The sequence below is a fragment of the Toxorhynchites rutilus genome, chromosome 3 (genome assembly GCF_029784135.1).
Source record: "Toxorhynchites rutilus septentrionalis strain SRP chromosome 3, ASM2978413v1, whole genome shotgun sequence".
Classification (NCBI taxonomy): Eukaryota; Metazoa; Arthropoda; class Insecta; order Diptera; family Culicidae; genus Toxorhynchites; species Toxorhynchites rutilus.
This window is the reverse complement of record NC_073746.1, coordinates 147,238,364-147,246,330: the sequence shown is the minus strand read 5'-3', so window position 1 is coordinate 147,246,330 and position 7,967 is coordinate 147,238,364. Positions and strand designations below refer to the sequence as shown.

The following is a 7,967-nucleotide window of genomic DNA, read 5'->3' as shown; positions in this document are numbered from 1 at the left end:
AAGAACTTCATAAAACGAGGAGGAAATATGCGGAAAAGGTGAAGAATCATCCAAATCCACTAGCAAGGCGACTCGGTCAACCTATGGTAACACGTCTGAAGAAAAAAACCGTAATTATTTGAACGTGGTCAAACGTTAGTGTTGTGCTCCAGCACACATGTGAAATTTTAACTGTAAGAATTGACAACAAACGTAATACTTTATTATGTTAGGACTAAATGTATAACCAATTATTGTTATTTCCACATTATGGAAAATTCAATAAATGTATGTATGAAAAAAAAAAAAAAAAAAATATCGTGCAAATCAGCATTTCGTCGCAAGTTCCGAATGAAAAATCGAGATAACTATTTTTATTAGCACCCAAAACCATATTTTTCGTTTCGTACTCCGAAAAAAAACTAAGTCTCAGAATGCCGATTTTTGACAATTTTTTTTTTCGAAATGACACTAGATCTCGATTCATGTAATTTCAAGACATTTGGTATCAATTTTTTTTTTCGAGAACCCCGATTGCCTTTACTCCCCCCTTGGGTGATTTTTCGATTTTCAAAAAACTCAAACTTTGACCGCTTTGTGCCGCTCTCCATTAAGTCCAATTAAGCTGATTTTTGACATAGGGTGTTTTTTTCGAGGTGGTGAACGTTTTTTTTTACGAGGTAACATGCAGCATGCAGCAAATTATAGCGCATAATAACCGAACAATGTGTTTGCAGAAATCTCTCAAACATCATTTAAGCAGCCAACATGACATGAGCACACCTCGTAAAGAGTGGTGGTCACGTTTCACCTTTTTGTAGGAGAAGAAATTTTCTCCAAATCCCAACACGGTAAGGGTTCCGCCCGGATTCTTCCGCCGATGCTTACCAGGCTGTGTGTCACACAAGAAGTTGGTCCCATTTAGGAAGCCGTTATGGAATTTCAAATCTGACCTTTTTGGTTCGAATTGCAAATCGGACTGGTGTTCTCCGCAACCGAACCTCACCGAAATGGCGTAATGTTTCCAAAATATATGTGGTTTGCAGTCGAGGTTGTTAGTGCTTTATCCGAATCTCGGTATGAACTTCAAAGAACTGTACACCCACATGTTCACACGCACAGCAGAGATGAGGGAGCGAGGGTGCGATCGGTCACATCCGCTCTTGGTTCGATGTTAGAAGCACCGCAGAATAGAATAACTAAACGACGGTTTCAAATTTTAATGAATCTCTGTGCGCGAATAAAACGTCGCATATGGAAGCTATTACCACAGCTGGAATTGGTGTTCGCATCCATGGGAAAAAGGGAACGTATCTTTACTCAGACAGCAAACAAAAGAACGAATTTAAGAGATGGAGTGTAAGTTCAAAGAAATTTGAAGCTAAACCGACATAAGATAGATGCAAACAATTAAAAAGCTCACATTGGTACGATATAAGAATTCCAAGAATGAACCGTTGAATGGCTAGTTGATTACTTAAAATTTTATCTGTTAGGTATAAGCAAACAATTTTTTGTTCGAAGGAATAATGATAATGATTCCATGATTAGAGTAGATGTTGTTCAATCAGTTTAAAAATTCTGAAAAGTTGGAAAACATCACAATATTATCATCCGCTTCGATTCCGAAAAATCGGTTGACCTTATTGGATAATTAAGCTCTCAAAACTGAACATATATGATGAAATTATCTTCACAATGTGAAATAACCATGGTAAATTTAATTTGCTCCTAAAAGAGCATTCAATCAATTGAACTTTTTTAATTTTGTTCTGAACTTTTTTTCATCCACTGCAAATTTGGCCACTGTACAATGGCACCGTTTATTTTCAATTTCCGGTAGCCACGGTAAATAGATTAATGAAAAAAAAGTTTGCGCCTTGGCTCACCCATCGTTAATAAAATGGTGCCAGATAATATAATGATCGTGGCACACGTGCGTCTCCGCAATATTATGCAGCAATAACAGGAATATGCCATTCGATCCGCTAGAGGCCACATCGGCGGCATTGTTATTCGGAAAAGCGTACGTTATTTTTTATAGCAGCGCATAAAGACGACAGAATCGCGTGCACAACACGTAGATAGCATCGCGTGGTATTTTGGCGTCCCCAATAACATCCTGGCGCAAATAGCTTCAACCTATTTAAAATGAATTCAATAAACCGATCGAATGAGGTGCGGAACCCGGCTTTTACACTGCTCAAGAAAGGCCTCAACTTTCCATCCTTGATTGGAAATAATTTGATTATGACAAAAAGCGCTTGATTCCATTAAATTGACGAGCGGGAACCAAACGGTGGCGGTTTTAATTGAGACGGATATTGGGTAATGGAGTTTGGTTCGTTTTATCGATAATAAAAAGACGGGTGGGTAATGTCGGGGACATAACCGGAGTGACGTAGGACTATACAAAGCGGACAGCTTTTATCAAATATATATTTTAAATATATTGTTTTATTTTCTTCTCCTACGTGAATACCTACCTATCTACCTGAAAACTGGATTAGCTTACTGTTTACTCTTTATGAATATGTTGATGGTTCTGAAAAGAACCTTTGGTGTTGTGTTTTTGTTATCACTCGATATTCCCATCTTGTTCGGTTAAACCTTCCTGTTTAGCTATTGCGTTTGCCACTCGCCACAGCTTTCACAGTTGGAAAATTTCTTCCCATCCAGCTTGTCACATGTTGTTCAGTAAATTACATTTAATGCGACGTGCCGGAGAAACACTTTGCCACTCACTGAAACTAATTGTTGCCTTGATGAGCGCCGAACCGAAGCTGCTCTGTTCTTGATGCGGATTTTCTGATTGTCGTGAGCAGCTTTGCAAGCCAACTCGAGCACTCCGACGGCCGAAACTCTATAATCGCTGTTAGGTATACTGGTGCTCCGGCACCAATCCGTTCGGCCTAGTTACCCTTGCGGAGCAATCAGTGAATGCGACCAACAGGGAACTGGAAACCTGCACGGTTCGAGTGAGACTTTGCCTTTCCCTTAACTTGTCCTCCTTTGTTACGTCCACGATGCCGATGCCGTACAACCACACGGGTTTACGGTTTGAAAGAAAATAAGATTTTTTTTTTGGGTCCGCGTGTTTTATACTCTAGCGGTACACACTCACAGGATAGAGACAAATCGGCAGACTCAGCCAGAGGGGCGAGCCCAACGAGACGAACGAATGGGCGTTAAAAGGGAGCGATGGCAAAAAAATACATTCATTACGATTTGTTCGCTCGTTGGATTCACATGCAGGCTAAAAAGGGTTCTTTTCAGGATCACAAAATTATCTTCAATCTAAAGAGTTTATTGTTTTGTTATCACTCGATATCCCCATCTTTTTCGGCTAAACCTTTCTGTTTAGCGATTGCATTTGCCACTCGCCACAGCTTTCACAGTTGGAAAATTTCTTCCCATCCAGCTTGTGACATATTTTACAGTAAATTACATTCAATGGCACGTCGCATTACCACCACTCAGTATCGGATTGGAGGTAATTTTAACCTGTAATTGAACATTTGCGATGACAGTGGTACAGTGTCGACTTTCAATGTGGGGTCATAATTTGGACCCCGAACTCTATGTTTACAAAAATGTCCATCTAAATAAGTCGCATTACAGGTCCGTCCAATTAGCTAAATGTCGAGATAAGTGTAAATTACTGTACTTTCAATCTAGAAGCAATTTAAGAATTGGTGAAAATCAATAAGCTCAGAATAACTGCCAAATTCACATACTCGTCATATCCTGGCAAACAAATTATGAAAAAATCAATTTGTGTTTTATTATTATTTTGGATAATGTTTTAGAAAGCATTGAACTGTATTTCCTAAACTCTTTTTTGGAAGGTTTAATGGCCCTGAAAAGCGCCTTGTTTTATGGAATGGTTCCAATTTAGAAAACTTAGTACTTGTGGTTTTGAAAAAAACCATTTCGAACGCCCTCGATGCCGCCTTATTCTGGATTTGCCACCAAAGCAGTTTGTATAAAGAACAAACTTTTTTCTTCTGCTACCTGATGCCGTTTTGCGATTGCGTTTGCCACTCGCCACTCGCTGCAACTGCCTGTTGTCTTGATGTCCACCGAACCGAATGTGTTCTGTTCCGAATGCGGGTTTTCTTATCGTCGCGAGCAGCTTTGCCAGCTAACTCGATCACTTCGGGGGCCGAAACTATATAACGCCGGCTAGGTGGACTGGTGCACTGGTACTAACGCGCTCGGCCTACCCACAATCCAATCGACGAAAAAAACATCGACCTAACAACGACCGTAACGCTGTTAACTATTCACGATGACGACGATTAGGTATCGACATCTGGATACGGCATTAGTTTGTATGAGGCAAACTATTCTCTATCATATTAGTCGGCCCGAATCAGTTTATATTTGCTAAAATTTGTATGAAATTTTTTTCTTGGCATAATTTTTTCTACTTAAAGTACGTTGTCATGACCCTAATTTGAATTATTTTCTATAGACGTTCAGATATTCTCAAAAAAACTTGTCATTATAATATAAAATTATCTCAAAACATATTTTTTATGACGTTTTTTCACCACTTGCAGGCAATGGTGATTTTCACTTACATAGAGTACTAATTTGATTAAGGAAAAATCATGTTCATTCATAATTTTCATTTTAAAAGTGTATTCATTCCTTCTGCAAATCCATACTGTCATGCCTATTCCCCTATATCGCCAACGCGGATAGTTCGTTAGGCGAAAATACTGAATAATTAAACAAGCCAAATGGCATCACTGGTGATTCTTTTTTCCACTCCGCTAAACTGTCATCTCAAACAAAAACAAATGGATCATACAACTGGTGAGTATGAAATATATTTCGGCTTTTTAATTATTAATTTTATTTTTTTTATTTTTTTTTTTCTGTATTATAGTGACTTTCAACACATTTGGCTGGTTCGTCACTTTTACCTTCCATTTCGGAAGAATGTCGGGAGAGAGAATTGAACTCGTGACCCTTAGCGTGAGAGGTATGGATGTTACCGCTACGCCAGATCGCCTCCTCAATTATTAATTATTTTATCTTGTCTTATCAGCTATGAATACATTCGACTCGTTTGCTTCCATCAATCGGTAAGTGAGAAAGATGATTTCTCCCATCACCACAGTGCGGATTTCCACTTCTATCACAGCAGCCAACAACATCCGTTTTCCTGCAGCAGTAACCTCCAACCCCTGTTGGCAATGCCGGGGGACAGCATTAACAGCAGCCGCAGCAGAATTTGACCATGGTATGGTATTGCGAAGAACTTTCCCCATTAGAGGTTCCGTGCTTCGCGCACATTCAAAAATCCTCTTCAGACACGAAAACTCAACGACAAGGAGGTATTTATCAACTTGCTCAGCTGAATTACCACCCGGAGGAACCCGAATGCACTGATTCCGTTGTATAGTAGAATGAAAATAGGCGAGGTAAGCGAACGTAATCGCATGATATTTTAATGTTCGCATTTTTATCCGGATCATACAACTGGTGAGTAGGGAATTCATTTCTGCTTTTCACTTACTAATCATTTTATTTTGTTTCAGCTATGAATACATCCGACTCAATCAATCGGCGAATGAGTAAGATGATTTCCCTCATCACCACATTGCTTATTTCCACTTCTGTCACCAGCCAACAGCATCAGCTTTCCCGCAGCAGTATCCTTTAAGTCCAGGGTGCTATTCCGGGGAACAGCATCAACAGCAACAGCAGCAGGACCTGTCCATCGATAGTATTTCGAGCAATTTTCCCCATCGGAGATCCCGTGCTTCACGCACATTGAAGAATCCTCCTCAGCCAAATATCTGTGTCATCAAGGGCAAGGAGGTATTCATCAATGTACTCAGTCGGATTTGAATCGTCAATCCAGACAACCCGGATGCACCGATTCCATTATATACCTTATTTTTATTATACATGTATTTTTATAAAAATTTTTCAATAAAATGATTAAAATCGATCAATGTATTTCCTTTTCATTTTCAATAACAAACCAATACAAACAAGCAGCAAGCAGTGCTGGAAGCAGCGCTGGAAGCAGCGCTGCAAGCAGGTCGACGCCTTGCACATGTTGGCGAAAAAGTGGCGTCAAGTTGTTCGATGAATGCATATGAAAGGTCGATAACTCGATTGCAAGGTGGCAGCATTTGAGGTCGATTGTTAACATTTCATCGACCTGATCTTGGCAGGCAAAACGGAATGTGGGTAGCTACCCTTGCGGGGAACTCCAGATCAACACGGTTCGAGCGGGATTTTGTCTTTCCCTTCACTTTTCCTCCTTTACCATGTCCAGACATGGCTGCTTGGGTTGGTTTGTTGATGTGTTGTGATGCGAACCGATGTGGTGTACGGTTTGAATGAGAATGATCGTTACGGCAGCGGAGCGGGGATTTTTAAGCTGACTGGCTGGCTCGAGAATTCATTCTATTTCGCTGCTGCTCTGGTTGCCCGTTTTGGTCGGTACGATTTGAGGAGCACAAAATGGACCAATCAAAAATGGGCACATAGTGCATTTTGACAATGCTTGATATTTCACAATTATTCAATTATTTATCTCAAGAAAAATTAAATGTTATTCGTTATGATAGATGCGTGGATATATTTCCTATCAATTGATGCAAAAACCTTTGCGATCTATTGAGAAATGCTCGAGTTATAAGCGTTCCAAATCTTGCATTTTTTCCTACTTGTTCAGTGCCTAGATTTCCATTTCACCCCCTATATCTTCCGGTTAGACGTAGTCCTACGTCAAAATAAGAGCTTTTCGATTGTTCCGCGTTTATTTGCGAATTTCGCATCGATTATTTAGTTGAATAGCTGACTGGCTTCGTTATTGTGCAAGTACTAATTGTTCTTTTTTGTTTATGGATTCCTTTTTATGATTTTCAATGTGTGTGTGTTTTTTTTATAATTTCGCACATCATAGACTATTTAAAATTTCCTGAACTGTTCTATCATTGTGGAAATTGGAAAGTAATGTCATTTGTACATGAAACATTTCCAATCTGCTGCAAATTTTATAAGATGATCGACCAAGGTTGCTTAACAGCTTCTCGATTATCTGGCACAAGTTTGCTTCCTCTTCCGTCATTAACATGTTGTTCTCTCAAGTTGTTAGTCTTCTCGATCGATACAAGTCGGATAGAACAATATTGCTGGATTATGACATAGAAAACATCGCAAATATTTTTAATAACAACTATTACCCACAATACCGGATATGTATTTCATCTGGCCGTCTGAATATGGCTTGTCATTTCACCTTAAATCACAAATAAAAAAAATAATGTTATTATATATGAGAAAATAAATCACGTAAACTATAAACTGTCTTTGGTACGACTTTGCGGTCGTAATTGATTTCCCTCGAAAGAGATCCTCTGATTTTTCAACACTAATAATACTTTGTTTATAACGAGTACCGTTACCTATTGCTCATAGATACTCCGTATATATTCGTAAATAAGTTCACTAGACAGTAAAATTCGTTTAGGAAAAATTGTAAACTATTACATGAGTGTATAAAGTATTTAGTATGGGCAGTAGGGTTAATATCGACAAATAGAAATCAGAAACGACATTATTTTGTGATAATATATAGAAGCTCAATTTAATCTTGTATTTAAAATGCGAAGCTGTGAATTTAATCAGGATTTTATCAAAACGCCGGTTAGATCCGGCCAACTTTATTTGCACTCACAAAAAATACAGTTATTTTTATTTCACGATTGGAAAATCTTAAAAAATAAGGCTGCAGGTTGTACGGAAACGAAAGATTACCCATGCATTTTCAATATCTGTTACATTCTTGTTAACCAAGATGAATAATGCCAAAAAATAAAACAAATGACGCAATCAAAATTAAATTTCCGTTGTTACTGTTCATGTCTCTCAAGCCTGGTTTTCGCACTTCAATTTGATGAAGCCGGAGTTTAACAACACAACGATCGACAAAAATTTCGTTATGAAAACAATAAACA

The 7,967-nt window shown here is 38.7% G+C and overlaps 1 long non-coding RNA gene across 1 annotated transcript; it reads left to right on the top strand.

Annotated features, from left to right (window-relative positions):
- Positions 1 to 4,681: 4,681 nt before the first annotated feature.
- Positions 4,682 to 5,896, top strand: LOC129779458 (uncharacterized). Its single transcript, XR_008743660.1, has 3 exons — positions 4,682 to 4,803; positions 5,039 to 5,475; positions 5,532 to 5,896. It is a non-coding gene; the product is annotated as an uncharacterized LOC129779458 (long non-coding RNA).
- Positions 5,897 to 7,967: the final 2,071 nt, after the last annotated feature.